This window comes from Orcinus orca, chromosome 10 (genome assembly GCF_937001465.1).
Source record: "Orcinus orca chromosome 10, mOrcOrc1.1, whole genome shotgun sequence".
Lineage (NCBI taxonomy): Eukaryota > Metazoa > Chordata > Mammalia > Artiodactyla > Delphinidae > Orcinus > Orcinus orca.
In genome coordinates, this window is record NC_064568.1 from 105,122,421 (window position 1) to 105,141,287 (window position 18,867).

General features: G+C 52.8%; 1 pseudogene; it reads right to left on the minus strand.

Moving 5' to 3' along the window:
- Positions 1-10,385: 10,385 nt before the first annotated feature.
- Positions 10,386-13,287, minus strand: LOC125965514 (40S ribosomal protein S27-like; annotated as a pseudogene).
- Positions 13,288-18,867: the final 5,580 nt, after the last annotated feature.

Here is an 18,867-nt window from a genome sequence, read left to right on the forward strand (position 1 = left end):
TTACCTGAATAAAAGATCCTCGGGTTATTGCAAGGCTTGGTTAATTTCCAGAGGTCAGAGAAAGTTGATGACGACCATTTTCCCCAGGGCTTTTGTTGCTTTTATGGAGGAGGGGATTTCTGGAGGTCATTCCTCTGCCATTCACAATGATGTCTACACTGTTTTAACAGCAAAAACCTGAAAACAACCTGACGGTCCAACAGCAAGAGAGTTTACTATGCCCTGGAACGTCTGTATCATGGGATATTGTAAAAAGGCTCAAAAGAATGAGTTATGTCTCTTGAGCTGGAGGGGTGTCATGATGTTTTAAATTAGAAAAGTTGGAGAGAGAGAGAAAGAGTTCATGTGTGTGTGCACGTATGTAAGGATAATAGTGGGATGTCAAGATTGACTGCGGTGAGATTTGGAGAGTAAACGGAAGGGCGTGTGTGATAGCTTATCAGCTGTTTATTATCTTTGCATTCTTTCAGAGATTGTGAGAAGCACGTGTTACGTTTGTCATTTCTGGAGATAACGTGAGCTCAAGCAATATTTATGAGGACAAAGCTATAGTTATTGTAGGAGCCTGAAGGGTTTTACGTGTACCGTTTTCTCTTTTTTCTCCGCTTTCTATGTCCATGTCAATACATTTCCAGAGTCGTAGCACAGATAAGTTGTGTCATTCTTGTTCATGCACATCAGAAGACCGCACAGTTCAAAAAATTAAGTACTGCACTGACTCCCCACGTTCGGTTTCTAGCCTTGAGCGATGAGCAGTTCAGCTCGTGACAGAATTCCCAGCTGTGCCTCCGGTGAAGCAGTGACCCTCCGAAGACAGCTGGCAGGGCCCCTGCAGCCCCCTGCCGCCTGCCCCCCACTTAGCACGTTCAGGATGAAAGGAGGGAGCTGTGTGGGCAGGCGTGGCCCATCTTGCAGAGGAGGTCTCCTCGGAGTCTCACAGTACATCTTGTCGTCCTGTGTTCTCGGTCCTCAAGTGACCACTCCAGAATCTTTAGTCACCAAGACCTCTGAGAGCTGCTCTTGACTCTTGAGAGGAGGTCGCAGGGGATGCCCAACGTCCTCCACTGCCGCGCCCCCCCCACGGGGCCCCTCCCACCGGCCGACACCAGGTTCAAGGAGCCCTGGGAGGGAGGGCGCTGGAGGCTGGGGACCCTCCACTCTCCCGACACCTGCGATGGTCAGCAGAGCAGGGCCTCCCCGGCTTGGCTGGGCTCCGCGGCATCCCCTCCACCCGCTTGTTACCCCGCAGGGGTCTGGGCACGAGCCCGCGCAGCGCTCGCCCTCCAGGCGCCACCGCAGCCTCCGTGGCCCCGTCCACGCGTGACTCTCTAACGCTGCTTCTCTTGCCACTTTCTCCTGTCTCTTTTCCTTCCACGTCACACATCTCCTTTCTTTTGGTCACAGCAGATTTACTGTGTGAACGGTGCTACATTTGGACCGTGACGCGGTCTCGTGTTGCCCAGAACTCGCACCTCGTCGCAACACCGCTGTGACCCTGTGGAGGTCAGGGGGAGCCGTGGGCTGGGGCTGGGTGGCTGCCACCCTGCTGAGCACAGGATGGAGCAAAGACCCCACTCCCACCAGCGCTGCTCTGGAGAAGCTCAGGACGGCGTCGCAGACGTGGGGTCTGCAATGGAGATGCCGGTGGTCCAGGACGCCCACTCACCTGGAGGGCCCAGAGCACGACACACCTGCCCACTGGCCATCTCCAGATCTGGCAGGGTGCTGGCGTCTCGGCCAGACAGGGCAGCTTCTGAGCCCCAGCTGAGTGGGTTTTCCTTGTGAAGTGTGCCCCCCACGGCAGTGATCCCGCCCCGTAGTGTCGAGGGGCACCCAGGTACACACTCCTTCTGAGCACGGCTGCCCGTGGGGTTAATAACAATAGTGTAAAAATTGATTCTAAGCTTGGGGCTTTCACAAACGGGTGGTCCCCTCAGGTGCCCCTGATGCGTCTCTCACGTTTGATTTCCTGTTGGGGATTTTGTTCTAAAGGCGTTGAAGGGCCGTGTAGGGGGTGGGTGGGTGGAGGGTGGTCAGAGCGAGCTCAGGGCAGGGAGTCAGCTCCCCTGTCTCAGGACGCAGTGGATGGTCTAGGGTGTTGGTGCGACCTCCACGTTCCCTGAAGGTCCCACTTTGGAGCTCCCTGTGGGGCCAGGACGAGCCCTCGCAGACACTCGCGTTACTTTTGGAAACACGCTGAGCTCACAGCGTTTGCTGAAATCTTGTGCACCTCCTTTATGGAGCCTCTTGGCTTCACGTGAGGGCTGGTGGTTAGCGATTGCTCCTTGGTGTCGCTGGTGATAAGAGAATCCTTTAAAGGTCGTGTCTGGGTGGTGCAGGTCTCAGCAGAGCCAGGACGTGCTGCTGGTGGGACGGGGAGCTGGGACTGGACAGCAGGACGGCTGCCCCTCCACCACCCCCTGTTCCCCAGGGTCCTGTCTGCTCATCAGCCGTCACAGGGATTTGCAGACTCAGAGACTTGGGAGCTTGCCCACTTACTTGCACTCTCGGGGGACTAGCTCTGGGTCCTGGGGGGGAAGCTTGCCCACAGTGTGGTGTCCCGTGGCTTCACAGCCACAGGCTGCACTCCAGGCCTGCACTGAAGGGCCGTCCCAGGCAGCATGGGGTCATGGTAACACACAGGCTTTGGAACCATAGGGCAAAGTTGGTGCAAAATCGTTCTCTAAGGCAGCACGCAAGGCCTTGGAAAAGTTATCTAGCCATCCTATGCACAGTCCCCTTATATGTAAAAGGGAGGGAAGGGTAGTGGTGAGTCTAAGGTTATCAGGCCATTAAATGACATAATACATGTGAGAGCTCAGGCCTGTGCTGACACACAATGCCCCCTGGATCATACCGGGCAGGGCTGTTAGTGGACACAAGCGCAGGACAGGGTGGAGATGAATTCTCAGAAACCCACCACTGCTATTAGAACAACAGAGGCAATACCGTCGATGGACATGTTTTGTTCTCTTAGGTACCAAAGACGGCAAATTTGGGCTCCTGCGAATAAACGGCTTCCCCGATTTTGCAGAAAGGTTCACTCACGAAGCTGCAAGTACTGAGATAATGGAGCCGCAAATTAAAGTCTCCGTTTAAAAAGTGACAACTGTATGTGGGGAAGAAACCCCAAACCAACTCTCTAGCTCCAAACCACCTGCTTCCATAGAAAGGGATGTAGGGTTGTCGACCAGACTTCTCTTAAACTGAAAAGTTAAGAAATGTCCACGGTAAGAAAATGCTAAAAGTTCAAAATGTGTGGAGAGCCTTCCTGGTTCAGTCGACTCATCCTCCTGCCTTGAAGTAACTACATTGTCAGGTTTTGCGTTTTCCTCTAGGAATAATCTGTGTGTGAGCAAGGTTAGGCCAGATATTCACTTATCTCTTCATCATTTTTAATTTTTAATTGTGGTAAGGTACACATAGGATAAAATTTACCATCTTAATCATTTTTATGTACACAGACTAGTAATGCTAAAGTGTATTTTCACTGTTGAGCACCCAATCTCCAGAATTTTTCTGTCTTGCAAAACGGGAACTCTGTCCCCATTAAACAACAATGTCCCGTTCCCCCTCCCCCAGCCCCTGGCACCCACCCTCCTAATTTCTGTTTCTGTGAGTTTGATGACTCCAGAGACCTCATGTAAGTGGAGTCACACAGCATCTGTCTTGTGGCTGGCTTATGTCACTGAGCATCATGTCCTCAAGGCTCCTCCACGTTGTGGCAGGTGTGAGAATGTCCTTCCTTTTTAAGGCTGAATAACGTTCCATTATTTGGATGGACCACCTTGTGTCCATCCATCCTCCATCGATGGACACTTGGGTGCCATCACCTTTTGGCTGTTGTGAACAGGGCTGTGTGAACACGGGTGTGCAAATATCTCTGTGAGCCCTTGCTTTTAGTTCTTCACCCATATATTCCTAGAAATAGAATTGCCTGATCATATGTTAATTCTATTTTTAATTTTTAAAGGACTCATTATTATTATTATTATTTGCGGTACGCAGGCCTCTCACCGTTGTGGCCTCTCCCGTTGTGGAGCACAGGCTCCGGACGCGCAGGCTCAGTGGCCATGGCTCACGGGCCCAGCTGCTCCGCGGCATGTGGGATCTTCCCGGACCGGGGCACGAACCCGCGTCCCCTGCATCGGCAGGCGGACTCTCAACCACTGCGCCACCAGGGAAGCACCAGGACTCATTATTTTTTAATGGACTTCATTTTTTGAGCAGTTTTAGGTTTACAGAAAATTAAGTGGAAAGTACGGAGTGTTCCCAGTTACCCCCCCTCCCTCCCACGGCTTCTCCTGTTATTAACTGTTTGCATTAGTTGGTGCATTTGTTACAGCTGATGGAGCAATACTGGTACATTATTATTTACAAAGTCCACAGTTTACCACAGTATGATTTCACTGCCTTAAAATCCCCTGCTCTCCTCCTCACAAACCCCTGGGACCCACTGATCTTTTCACTGTCTCCATGGTGTTGCCTTTTCCAGGACGTCCTGGAGCTGGAATCACGCAGTGTGGAGGCTTTTCACGTTGGCTTCTTTCACTTAGTGATACATGTTTAAGGTTCCTCCATGGCCTTTGGTGGCTTGACAGCTGCAAACATGTGGTGTGTGCAGCTGCTGTGGGTGTGAAGTGCAGGGGTGGGGCTTCCCTTTTTTGGGGGGGAGGATGCATCTTCAATTTAATTATAGCCTTTTGGAAAGAAAGGAAATACTACACGATAAATATGGACTTCCGCTGTAAGACATCCCAATTTTAGAACATTAAAATTTGTATGGGAAGAAAGAGTGATTCTCGTGCAGGAAGCAGTGCGGTAGGTGGAGAAGATGAGCCTGAACAGCCTCCGTTGGGCTCAACAGCGAGGCTGTACGTCATCCTGATGGGACATCTGCCTGCAGCTCCCCAAGTTCTGTAAGCTGGTGATTTGACCTCTCCCAGAGGTCAGCACTTTCCATAGCTCAGTCTCACAGACACTGATTCTTTCTGAAATGAATCAGAAAGACTTTTACATTTTTTTCCTGGACTGATCTGACTTCCAGAGTGGGGGCTTTTTGGTCACCGGGGTACAGATCCTGTAGGATGCTGCCCTAACTAACTAGTTAGCATCCTAGTTAGTTGGACCTCTGGGAGCCAAGGCAACCCGAGGCCGGTGTGCATCTCACCGTGACTGCAACACGGGAACCAAGCCCACCCCGCCCCAAGCTGCACGATGCTGGTGTGGACGCTTTGCTTCTGGCTCTGAGATCCTGACAGGGTGAGGGCCGCAGGCTGCCCATCGCTGCAGAGAAGGAAGATGGGGTGAGCCTGGCTGCCTGGCTGGAGATGCCGTCGGTTCTGGGAGCAGGAGCTGACAGCGCCAGGATGGGTTCCCTCTGACGTCAGTCCTGAACACTTAGATGGTGACAACTAGAAATGACCGTGCCACCAGCCGGGGTCCTGACCTGAGCAGTGCAACCAACAAAAGCCAATCACGTCCACCTACGGACGCACCTGCGGGAAGTGGGACGCGGGAAGCAGAGTCGCCGGGCAAAGTCACCAGCCACTGGTGTCAGCTCAGCCCTGGGCACCTCGGAGCTCATCAGGGAGGATCCTGCAGAGTCCAGAGCTCGTGAGTGTGTCCCGGTGAGCCTTTCAGGGGGGACCCAAGGCCACTGGGATGCACGGGCTCCCTGGCCCCCGGGACAAGGGCTGGAGAAGGGAGGCTGGCGGGAGAGGGCGGCAGCCCTTCTCGGGGTGTGGATGAGGTGAGGAAGCTGGGTGAAATTCCTTCTCTAAAACAGCACTTCTCAAAAGTGAAGGTGTGTGGAAATCATTTGGGAATCTTATGAAAATGCAGACTGTGTTGCAGTGGGTCTGGGATCGGGCCGGCTACTCTTCATTTCTAATGAGCACCCAGATGATGCCTGAGCAAACGGTCAAAGATCGCCCGAGTCCCAAGGCTTTACTGGAAGCTAAACAAAAACTGGCTTTTATTTTCTTTTTTCTTAGATCTCCTCCACTTACCTACCTGCCTGTGATACTGCTCCAGATAAGTACATTAAGAGTTTTCATTAAGGGCTTCCCTGGTGGCGCAGTGGTTAAGAATGCACCTGCCAATGCAGGGGACACGGGTTCGAGCCCTGGTCCGGGAAGATCCCACATGCCGCGAAGCAACTAAGCCCGTGCACCACAACTACTGAGCCTGCGCTCTAGAACCGGGAGCCACAACTACTGAGCCCACGTGCTACAACTACTGAAGTCTGTGTACCTAGAGCCCGTGCTCCGCAACAAGAGAAGCCACCGCAATGAGAAGCCTGCGCACCGCAATGAAGAGCAGCCCCCGCTCGCCGCAACTAGAGAAAGCCCGCGCGCAGCAACGAAGACCCAACGGAGCCAAAAATAAATAAATAAATTTATTTTTTTAAAAAAAGAGTCTTCATTAAAAGACTGTTTTGTATCCGTGGCATGTCAGTTCCTATTGGTGGACATTTAGGTGGTTTCTCATCTTTGTTCCTTTAAATAAAAAAAATCTTAATCTTCGTGGCGTAGAGTTGATTTACAACGCTGTGTCAGTTTCAGGTGCACAGCGAAGTGACTCAGCTACGCGTACACACATATTCATTCCTTATAGATTCTTTCTCATCTTTGTTCTTACAAAAGCCAGACTGCAAGGAACAGCCTTGTCACATGAATGTTTCACGTTTGTATGAAAAGATGTGAGTTCAAATGAAGGAAAGCGTATAGGAGGCGCTTGTCCACTGAAAACTATGATTATTCTAATGAGTGGGGACACTAGGGCTTAGGCTTTCTGACAGTCTGGTGTCATTTTGACTCAGGTCGAGCCGGCCGTCTTCCGAGATGCTGTCAGTTTTGCATGTGCTGCCATTCAGCCCCATTATCTTTCCCATCGTGCACTTGTGCAACTGTTCCCTGAAGTCTAAGTGTGGGACTACTTTCCACAGCCTGTTAATTCCATTTGCTAGCTTTAGACTGCCGTTCTCACCTGCCGAGATGATTGTGCTTGTTGACTTTGTCATCTAACATTTACCCTCGCTCTCCTGGGTTATTTCATCCTCACATTTGATATCTCCATCCATCTGTCCGTCCGTCTGTCCACCCATCCACCTACCCAGTGACTGTCTCCAGAGTGCCCCGCGCTATGCAAGCCTTGTGCTAAGCTCTGGGGTGTGCACCGTGGTGAACGAAACAGAAAGGAATCTGCGTTCTCCTGGACTTTCATTCCAGTAGGGAGGACAGACACTAAACAAAGATAAATAAGTTCCATGGATGGTATGCTGATGGCAGGTGCCCAGGAGGAAAATAAAACAAGGACGAGAGACGGGCAGGGTGGCCAGAGGAAACCTCACACCAATGTGACATCTGAGCAGAGGTCTGAAGATGTTTCTATCCAGTTCATTGGCCAATATGGTGAAAAAGAATTCTTTGATCTGTCACTAGAGGCCTCCCTATAGGTGGACGTTAATCCATGAACTGGCACCTTTGGGGTACAGCCGATGAATCCACTTACATGCTCTGTGATTAAGTATCCAGCCTGCGTTTCTCTACGTTGGTCTTAAAGATATTTGAGGAGTGTGAAAACCTGGACCCTTGGCATCCATGGCTCTTCCCTGAGCCCAGCTGGTCAACCTCTCACCTCAGGGAAGTGAGTTTAATGTGAAGGACGGTGTGCCCCCCCCCCCCCGCCCCCGTCGCCTGACGGAGCGGCAGCCGCTGTGGGCAGAGGGCGGAGAGGGCGACTCCAGCCGTTCTCCATCCTCATGGGCCTCGCTTATAAACCGCAGGTGGAAAGACCAAGTTTTCTGGGCAAAATCAGGGGAAATTCAAGGTTTTTTCTTGGGAAATTTTGGCCCTGCCCTTGTGCTGTCAGGAGGCTCCGTGCAGGTGACCAGGTGTTATCTTCAGTCTAACCTGCAGGCTGCAGTGTTGCCATGACTATCTCCTCAGCCACACGCAGGGCTGGGCTCTCCAGGTGAACAGACAGGCAGCGGGGGGGTGGGGGGGGGTGGGGGGGGTGGGGGTGGTGGGGTGGTGGTGGGGAGGTTTCGGGCAGACACCGAAGTCACGTGGGAGACAGAGAGCACGTGAGATCGCCGTGCACCCCGACATCGGGGCAACGCAGGGCCTGCGTCAGGGCCCAGCCGTGGTGCAGTCAGCTCTCCTCGGCTCCTCTGGCCTCGGTTTCTCCATCTGTAACGTCAGGGGAGTAGCCCAGATGATTTCTAAAGACAGTTCTCTAAGCTTCTTGTATTGGTTTTAATAGAAGCAACCCGGGCAGCAACACTTTAGAACCTGATTTCACACATAATAATTCTGACGGAGGAAGACCCATGTGGCCGGGCGACAGCCTCGTGCAGGCCTGGAGGAGCCAGGACAGGCCAGGCCAGGAAGCGGGAGGCTCGGAGGCCCAACAGGAGGCGTGATCCCAGTCGGTGAGCGAGGCCAAGGGGCTGGGACCGAGCGTCTTGACCTGGTGGGAGCTGAAACAGCGGCAACAGCAGCAAGAAGCCGTCGGCAGGACCAGAAGATGCCCACGGAGTCCGCAGGCGCAGACACTCCGACCCTCCTCCGAACCCTGGGGACCCCTTCCAGGTAGAAGGTGCCGGCACTGTCTCTTTTCCGGAGAGCGGATCCGTGCAGCGTCAGTGCCTCCCTGGTCAGAATGGCCCTTTGTTCTGCGTCTTCATGACTAATGATGCTGCTATGCAAAGGCTTATGCAACCTGGCAGAGCCGGGCCCTCGCGCCCGACCCGGGAGCCTGTGATCTGGGAGCCGGGCCTGCAGTTGCACAAGAAGCAATTAGGGGTCCAGCCGAGGCTTGCTGGCTCCCCAGCAGGCCGGCTCCCAGCCCCAGCTCCTTGACAGGCTCGTTAGTGTTGAACCCTCCGAGTGCAGGAGAGTGTTTTGCCAGCTGCGGGCACAGCTGTGGAGTTCGCTGTGGGGCTGGGCTGCAGGAGGTGGGCCCGTGGCTCTTCCTGCAGGGTTTGTCCTTCTGCAGGGTTGGCCCCGTGGCAGGGCTGACCTCTCCTCCTTTTCCATAAAAGTCATTTTTAAAGCCCTCTGAAAATCTCTCAATTTTTACAGAGTTCTTAAAAAGTAATCCTCTGCACCAACCCATTATCTTCTAAAATAGACCTCAAATATGATTTTAACTTTGAGAAATAAGTGACAAGAATCAATCTAGCTTCCCGTCAGCTACCAGAATCTAAAAGGGGAAGAGACAAAGCTACTGTATTTGGAAAACCCTCAAGTGCACTAGCGGCAGAGGCCGCCACCGGGAAGCCCTCCCCCTGCCTCCAGGACGGCCCAGGCCTGAGAAAGCCAGCCAGCCTCTTGACCTCGTCTGTCTCATCTCTGCAGAGCCGGGCGAGCTCCCTGCCTTGTGCTCCATGGCGCCAGTCGCTGGGCGGCCCAGAACATCGGGCAAAACGCAAGTCTGTGTGTCACGGGCGGAGGGCGCGTCTGCCTTCCGGGAGCCGTAAGGACTTTCTCCCAGTGCGGTTTGCAGGGACCAGGGAAACAGCCTGGCACTTCCTTGTTTCACGCATAGAAGAAGTGAGAGGGTATCGTGCTTGTGAAGTTTGGTAAAATTGCTAAAGCTTCAGTTGTGCTGGTGTCGGTCTGCATCCAAAGAGGCAAAGGGCTCATCTACTCCAGAGAATGAGAAAGTTTCTGCCCCAGCTTACCTGTCACCCTCCCTCTTCTTCCTTCCCCCACCCCTTGGTTTTCATTCCCTTTTCGTGAAATAGGCTTCTTTAAATTGTAGAGCAATGAACAATATGGTAAAAACTAGTTCTTTCAACCAGAATAAAAGCACGCACGATGAAAGACAAAATGCTTTCAGCACACCCCATCCCTGCGGCCCCAGCAGCCACCCAGAGGTGACTGTGCAATGTAAGCATTTGGTACAATCTTTCTGAACATTTCCCGGACCAGCACTTTTGCGGGTGGAGACACGTGCAGAGCTCTGTGCTGAGAATGGGGCCTCTGTCAGAATGCAAAACACACATCCTTCCATGACACTGACGTCCTAATTGCTGAGCGGTCCACTGTGAGGCTGTAACCCAGCTAATTGAAACTTGATCCATAAATGGTATATAAAAGTTTTCCCCGGTTTTGGGGGATGACAAACAGTGCCGCCCTACACACCCTTACACGTGCACTTGTGCACAGTCGAGAGAGTGTGCCCTTGTGATAAATTCCTAGCAGTGGAATTGCTGGGTCAAAGGTTATGTGCATTTTACATTTTAGTGGGCGTCGCCCAATTGCCCTGCAAAGAGTTTGCGCCAATTTACAGCCCCGGTAACGTTGTATGAACAGCCAATTTCCTCAGAACTTCACCAAATTCACAGTCTATCAAACTTATGGCTTTTTTTTTTTTAATCCAAAATGTGTTTATTGGGATGGTTTCCGATTCATCTGGATTCCAGGGGCTTTTAGTGCTGCTTCCGTCTGAAAGAGCACCGTTCTGTAAGCCTTGCTTTTCCTCCTGTAGGCTGGCAGAGGACGGTAGAGCAGCCAACACACAAAACTGCTGTCTGTGCATGGCTAGAGACAGTGGTGATTGTAGCATCCTGGGCATTTCACATCCCTGAAGTAGGACCTGGGGCTCTGCACCAGGCGCTTCTCCTTGTGTTTCCTCTTCTCTTCTGGAGACGGACGAAGGAGATCCTTTGTGAGAGGCATGTTCTCGGGGGAGGTCGTCACCGTCAGAAAGGGCAAACTTATAAGTCTTTGCCAATAGGCAAAAAAGGGCAAGTCATTATTTTCTTAAATTTGCATTTGTATTATGAAGAGTGCTTATGGAGTATTTGCCTTTATTGGATGGAAACATGCTGGTCTTTACTACTGTTCATTTCCATTAGGTTTTTAGTAGTTTTAAAAATTGATCTATAAAAGCTTTTATTTATCATTAGCCTTTATTTGTCAACTAAGTCACAAATACATGCCCTGCTTGCCTATTATTTAAGCACACAGCAGTTTGCAATATTTATAGAATACAATTTATCTGCTTTTCCTGGAGAGCATTTAGGGTTTCCACCAGGCTCACATGAGCCCTGCCTATGTAGAGAAGACTTAACCTCTCCTTGCTCTCCTCTTGCACTGCCAAGGGTTTGCTTCCGCACGTGCGTCTTTGCTACTTCAGATCCGTGTGCTGGCGTGTGCGGTGAGACGGGGATGCGGCTGGAGGAGGCTCTGTTGGGCTCTTGTTCCTCAGCCTATTGGCTCTACTGACGCGCTGCTGGGGCAGGGCTTTCCACTCCTTTGGAAATAAAAGGATTCAGACAGGCTTTTGGAGGATCCAGGCAGGAACTTGCCTCCTTCCCTTCTTGGATCAAAGATTCGGCCCTTTTCCCAGTCGGGGGGGACCCTGGGCTGTATTTTGAAGGAGGCCTCAAGGAGTAAATGCAACAGGAAGATTGAGAGAAAAATGGAAAACAGGCTTCTGGTGCGAAGAGAAAAACACCAATTTAAAATGACAGAATCACTTACGTGCATAAGCCACAGAGCTAAGAGGCCCCCTTTTCACTGAAACAGCAGGAACAACAAACACGACCACTGGGCTGAAAGAAGAGCTGAGCAGATGAATTCTGTTTACCGTTTGTTGGTTCAGCTCTGCTCAAGAAAGAGAGAAGGAGTATCCAATTCATTCGTTACTCTCGTTTTAACAGTATCTCCACAGTGAGTTTTCCTGGTTGAACAGATGAAACTCCTTATGGAAAGTTCTAGAGGTCACATTCTGGCCAAGGTTTTCAGTGCTCCTCCCATAGCTCATAAGTAGGTGGGATAATTTTTCTTTAAAGACCAGATAAGTTAATTGCACAGTCAGTAGCATCAGCGATTTCTATTTCTTGGCACGAGTGACATGATATGCCTGTTGGCAAAGACCTACAAACTCTGACTTGCAACATAAATCATATAATCCTGTAGATCAAGTTCCAGGCAATCTAGCTGAAAGGTACAGAAGAACCCTTCCCCCACCCCCACCAAGCGTCTGCCTTGTGGTAAACTGTGTAATTTGTATAATAATTGTAAGGTGATCGATGAGGATATGATGCCATCATTAAGGACTAAGGTGTATCACTACTGTTAGTACCGATCACCACTCGTGTTTCCGTGCTCCACGCGTAGATGCGAGTGTGCGCTCTCACTTCATCCCGCTGCCCCGTGAGCCCTACAGGACCTGTTCTGTGATGCCCGCTCTACGGACGCAGGTTCAGAGGCTCGGCTGACTGAGATCACACAGCCCCCGATGCAGAGTTGGGACCTGCAGGACCACGTGACCCCAAGCTCTGTGTTCTTCCCGTGATTTCTTACTGTCCCTCCCCCTGCAGACGAGACAGGGCCCCGGGAGAGGCAGGACCCTTTCCAGGGGTAGGGTAATCCCACGTCACCTTAAGGATCAGGGTCAATCACACTCTCCCCCTCCGTCCCTTCTGCCATTTACCGAGGAAGTCTTTCCTCAAAGGGCCCAAAGAGCGCCCACCCCGACCCTGGCCAGTGTTCCAACTCTACCAAGAGGGTCCACAGGGAGCCCTGGGGGCAGGCCTTCCGGCTGAGGAAGGGCTGGACCAGGACCCACCACGACGGCCCGCGTCTGGGCCTGGCGCCCGAGGTGACGGTCCCCAGCGCCACTCTGCAGCCATCAGTCCCACCATCCGTGACAGCCCTGCTGCCGGTGGCCCCTGCGCCCCTGCGCCCCTGCGCCCCGCAAACGTGGCTCTTCCAGGCTTCGTGATTCGCTCTGTCCTCCCCCCGCCTCTTGCGGCTCCTTCCCTCGAGCCCCCCGTGTGTCTCGCATCCTGGATCCCCACCCTCCCCTCTGCTCACACCACTCACCCCCATTTTGGACATAACCTTAATTTTCTGTTTTTGTGTATTTCTGTCAACTGATTTCCGCCGAAGCCCGTTACACACTGCCCTGGATGACGTCGTCATGTCCTCGGTGGTAGACACTGTCCACGTTTGCACGGTGCCCCGTCACACCTCCAGCCCCTGTCCCTCCCGCACTCAGACACTGGGATGCCCTACAGGGAGCCAAACTCAGTCACCTACAGAGTCTGTCCCATGCACTCAGGGCCATGCTCAGATGGCGCCTTTGAGCACATTAGAAAAGAGTACTTTCCTCAAAACACTTTAGTGCCATTGGGCAAAAGTCGTACTTGACACATGGAATTATTATGACTGTGACGTGAATAGCACCCCTTTATTTGTATTAAAGGAGGAACAACTACACACTCGCACCGGCCTCTTGTCCTGCATCTCAGAGACTCCATTGCTGTCGGGGTTCAGGGTTCGCCGTGGGCCGGCCACCCCCGCTGCCCGGGAGTGTCCACCTCCCCAGGGAGGACGTGCAGAGTCTTAGTGAATTTCTCTTAGTGGAAGGAGTGACACGGGCTTGTCATCCTTCTGGCGCAAGCAGGGAGGTGGGTACCGCCTGGGCCTCCATCCGGGAGGACAACGCGAGCTTTGCTGGAGGAGTCCACAATTCTCCAGTGCGCTGGGGCGGCAGCAGCAGACAGCACATGTGGGACGTGTGCGGAGGGGGTCTCTCTGAACGGCTCTGTCCCCGGGTCTGGCGGGCAGCTGTGTGTGGTTACGTGACCCCGTGTATGCATCCTTCAGGCAGCTTCTGCTTCAGGGCCAGAGCCTGCCCCTGCTACGGGCGCACTCAGCGCCAGCAACACGGCTTCATTCTCCACAAGGGCCAGGAGGGGACGTGCAGGCAGGCGTCAGGGAGCCGGGCCTGGGAGCAGCGTCCGGACCGAGAGCCAGGCTGGAGGGGCGGGCAGCGTCCTCACGCCCCGCCGTGCCCCGTCACTCCCGTCTCCCCGGAACCTGATGCTAAATGTGGGCTGTGGGCTTTGCTAAGTCCTGCATTTGCTTTCTAACTTGGATACTCAGAGTCGAAGGAATTCAAAAGCAGATCTATTCCAGCGCACTTGAACAATGCATTTGAATGTATGACTCACATCCTTGGACAAAGGAAAAGGGACCCCTAGGAGGGAAAGCTGCCCGTGGCCTGTGGGCAGCAGAACGTCTTCACTGTATGGACTGTACTCTCTGCCGGTCCCCTGGACTCACTGCTGGTCACCAGAGGTGTTTCCTTCATACCTAATGTCTCCACTAGTGACGTACGGCAGGCAAAAGCTTAAGCTTGGCAGCAGGAATGTTTCCTGAAGACTCTGCCATTGGTGTTGGTCTGTGGATGGGTGTGTTTGTATGTGGACGGTCAGTCCTCAGAGGTCAGCAAGCCTGTACACAGGCCCTGTAGTTACAGCACGAGGACGGGAGTCGTGTTTGCGATGGAACATGATTGCCTTGGTCTCCCTGTGCCTGTTTTCTCTTTTCTCCTTTTGGAGAATTTATGCCCCGTGTCCACTATATAACTTGACAGAGTGACTCGAGACACTTGAGACAGCAGGGGGACAGGGTGGGCAGAGGGGAGTGGGGGACACGTCCCCAGCAGGGCCCTGTGGGTCCCTTTGCGAATCACTCTGCAAGCAGCCACTGCTGGCCCAGATGTGGGCTGATGCTGTGGAATCAACTGTGACTAAAAAATGGGCTGGTTTTAATCTCCTGCGATTCGACAAGAAAGCGCCACTGGGCGAGCTGTTCCCAAGGCCCTCTGACGGCGGAAGGGCGTGGCTTGAAGGGGTGCCTGGGGCCACCAGACATCTTTTTTCTGTCACAAGTCATTCTCGGTTATGAACTAGAAATCTGGGCTCAGATTTGTCTTTATTGGATCCAAGTTGGCAGACAGCTCCTGCCGACGCTGTAGGAAGTAGAGGTGGAGGGTGCACGAGGGGACGGGGACCCAGCGCTCACCTTTCCCGAATCCGGGCAGATGCACTGCACGGTCCGGGGACTTGCTTCAGCCAGAATCCGGAAGGAGCCTCGTCATTCTGCGCGACATGATGATGCGGCCTTTCGTTGCGTTTATAAATGTCCCCAGAGGCTGTTAGTCAAAAGGGTTCAGCTAATAAACGTGTTATCTTGGTTCAGAGCGCTGACTTGTGTAACTGCTGTCGGGGTCAACAGTGTCCTGTTTGCTCAACTTCCCGGAACCCCGACACTTGTGGGTACAGAACCAGGGTGCAGGCCGGGGTCAGGGATCAGGGATCTCTTTGCCGCTGGGTCTGAGCGTGGTGGACAGGCTGGGGCTGTGTCACCTGGTCCTGGTGACTCCATCTGGGGCCCCTCTTTTGGTGACCTTTCCTTGCAGGGGTGCTGGACCCTGATGCAGGCCCTAGACCGGCAGCAGCCCGCAGAGCTGCTCTGGGAACTAATCCGGGCGTCAGGTGGGACCACAGCAAGGCTGCTTCTCTTCCTCTTGGGTGCTCGGTCCCTTGGTCTGTCCTCGGCCAACTGGTCAGCCAGAGGGAACAGTGCTTCTGAACGTAGGAGGAACACGTGGAGCATGCTGGGGGGTCCGGTTTGTTGGGTGGTCCGGAGACACTTCCTGTGTGGAGTGCCATGGGCGCCAGGGCCAGGGGCTGCCTGCCAGGCAAGAGTGAGGAGGGGGCAGCTGACCCCTGCGCATGATTTCAGAGGCATCGGGACACTTACCTTTCCTTCGAAAATACTCCCCTGCCGACCTCCAGTTATAGCCAGACTTCCGTGAGTAAAGCTCTATTTCCTTCAGCTCAGCTGGGAGTGGGAAACATCCTGGTTTGGGCAGTACAGTGTGTCTTAGCGCTCATTCTCCGTAGGAGGGTGTCTGTCAGATGCGGGTGATTGGAGTTAATCTACAAACGGCAGCACATGCATTTCGGTGCATAGGCCTGAGTTTGGGTCAACATATACGGTCCTGAAACTACTCTCGCCATCAAGATGAAGACTGTTTCCATCACCCAAAAGTCCCCCTGTCCCCCTGAGAGCCCCCATCTCAGCCCCTGGCAAGGATCTGATTTCTGTCCCTTTTGCCTGTTTCAGTTCCATGCATGTGGCCTCGTCCGGAGGGAAGCTTCTTCCTTTGTGTGAGGCCCCCTGTACTTGCTGTCATCCCCTGGAGGGCGGGGGACAGAGCCGCTGCCTGCACTGCCGGCCTGACCCCCGCTGCCCGCAGCCCAGCTTCCTCGTCCCCACGTCCTCCCGTGGGCACTGTGGGTGTCCTCCGAAGGCCAGCAGGGGGAGGAAGTTCACACAGCAAAGGCCTGGCTGGCATCGCGCCTGGGCTGACCCCGCAGGGTGGCGCTGAGGGCGCTGATGACAGAAACGTGGACGAACAAGTGTGACTGAAGCAGGGCCGTTTGGGAGGATCTTCCCCAGAAGGAGAAGAGCCGGGGCTCCCACAGCTGAGCCTGATGGACCTCTTCCCTGGGGTCCCAGGGACAAGTCAGCCCCCCTCCGTTTGAGCTTGAGTCCCGCTGCCCCAGGTCCAGAGCCCTGGGGAGAGAGGCCGCTGTCCGGCCCCAGGCCAGGACCCGCAGAGCAGCCCACCGTGTGAGCAGGGCCTCAGGAACTCAGGGGGCAGAACAGATGTTTGCTCCCCATGAAAGAGGGTTGGTCCCTGCAGGCGTCGTGTGGCCCTTGTCACTCCTCTTACCCCGGGCCTGAGGATGTGTCTGCAGTTCACTTTATTAAATAATACCTGTTACTGTAGGAGTTGGTATTTCCAGGGCTTTTCTCTGGTTTCCAAGTTTGCCCTCCTTCTGACGGCCCACATTGACCTGATTTCAGTATTTAGTATTAGTATCTCCGTGCTCCACGTGTGCACACACAGACACACGTCCATTTCCAGCCCCGAGTCCTGGGTGCTAGTGCGTGTTCCGGTTGTATCGACTCTGCTACCCAGAGAAGCGCCATTGGCATATTTGGACTTTGTTCCTCAATAAACAAACGAAGGGCTGGTCTGATCCCCTCATCCCGGGGTCTGAGCACAGGCCTGGAGCTGTCGCTGGAGCGGGAACCCGCCCTGGATGCCTTGCTTATCGCGAAACCTCAGGAAAATAGCCCAGCCTCTCGAAGCCTTCGTTTCCTGTCTGTGAAATAAGCATGTTGGTGTTTTACACCTAATTCTGAAAGCTGGGATTCTGGGCAAAATTTAAGTTGTTGAGAACAACTGGGGGCAAATGTTTATTGGAGCTACATGTTATCATGCACTAGAATGACAAGCTATATATGTCTGCTGAGCCCTGGTGGTCTCCAATATGTTTTGCTGTGTCTATGAGAACTTTAATTATGTTGAATAATGCTCTAAGGAAGCTTGTCCCTGAAACGCACATTTACTCCCAAGTTGATCGAGTTTAAGGGAAAGGAGAAGCACCTGTCAGCATGACATCTGTGACATTCCATGAGCTGAGAGAGGTGCTGGCTCAATCCTCTTGTCCCGCTGAGGCTGGCGGGTGGCCCCTCCCCTAAGGTCGCCCAGCTTCCAGAGACCTGGCCAGAGATCTGGCTTGTCTTCGAGTTCCCACTCTGAGCTCTCCATTGACTAGACCACTTCTGTGGTTTTGAGCGTTACCAGATATCTAACTGCAGTGAGCCTAGCCAGCCACAGGTTGCCAAACTTTTCCACCTTTTCCCTTGACAGTTAGAACTTGGTGATCAGAAACAACAAATCCATGTCAAGCCTGTTGAATACATATGTTATTTTGGGCTCCAAACAGATGTGACAGAAAGGATCAGTTATGGCAAATCTTCTAAGTTAAACTTTTCCTGAAAAGAGCGGCAAAGAGGGTCCAGGAGTGGTAAGGGAAGTGTGGTATTATGTTAATATTTATGTTGGGCTGTAGTTCACCAGGAAGGAGGGTGTAAGGCCTGTGTGTGAGCTGGCGAATGACAGGAACAGCATTTGCTCCTAGTCGCCCATCCGTCTGAACGCCGAGCAGAGAGGTCCACGCACCAGCACCGTGTGACGTCGGAGCCTCTGCGAATTTGAAAGAGGACCTGGAATCGGGGGCAGTTACGGTTCTATGGTTCTGATCACGAAATTAGAAGATGCTTATTAGGGCCATTTGTTGACAGCATTAAGAATTAACAAATTATGTTGTTAAAGCATGACAAAATTTAATGCTTTCATTAGAGAACTATAAAGTCTGTTACTTAAGAGAGAACTATGGTGGTTTTAGAAAGCGGGAAATATTTACTGGACTCTCTGGGGTCTAATTTCTATAACCCAGGCAAAGCTTAGCTATTATGATGTAAAGAATTAAAAGACAGTAAAACAGAGGAGAGATACCTTTGTATGTGTGATGCCAACGAAGCCCCTTACCACCTAGGAAAGTTGTGAGCCATGTGAGTCCACTGCGTTGGCATTTTCTTTAGAAGGTAAAATTGCAAGGCAGGTTATTGTAAGAAGTTCCTTCTTTCCAGAGTGGGGAAGGGGCCGTTTTTGTTGTTTGGGGAAAGTAGGAAAGGTGTGTGGGGAGAGTGCCCACCGCTTGTGGCACCAGAGACCAGGGCCCGTGGAGGGGCCCTGAGACCCTCTCAGCACAGAATCCTGGCTGCCCCCCTCGTAGGGGTGGGGCTGGCACTCTGCAGAGTGACAAAGGGCGCCAGGAGCACCGCTTAACTGACGCTTGAGGGTCCGTGACCCCCGCGTCTGGCCTCCCAGGCCGAGGAGGGGACAGTTGTGTGAGGTGAGGGTACAGCTCTCAGTCACGAAGGAAACCATTTTCCAGTTTGGGAAGCTTGCCTACCGTTTAGTAAAAGTGAACCGAGACGATCACCTGAGGAGTTCAGCTAAGTTTGGGCCACAGTATGTTGTGGTCTGAATTACGCGGATAATTGTGTTATGGTGGAGAGAATTCTGAACTGGAGTTGGATCTTGGTTTCCAGTTGGGTCTGTCAGGAAGGAGTGTTTAAGCTACTCGCTGGACCCCGTTTCCTCGTCTGTAACATTAGGGTCTATCCGAGA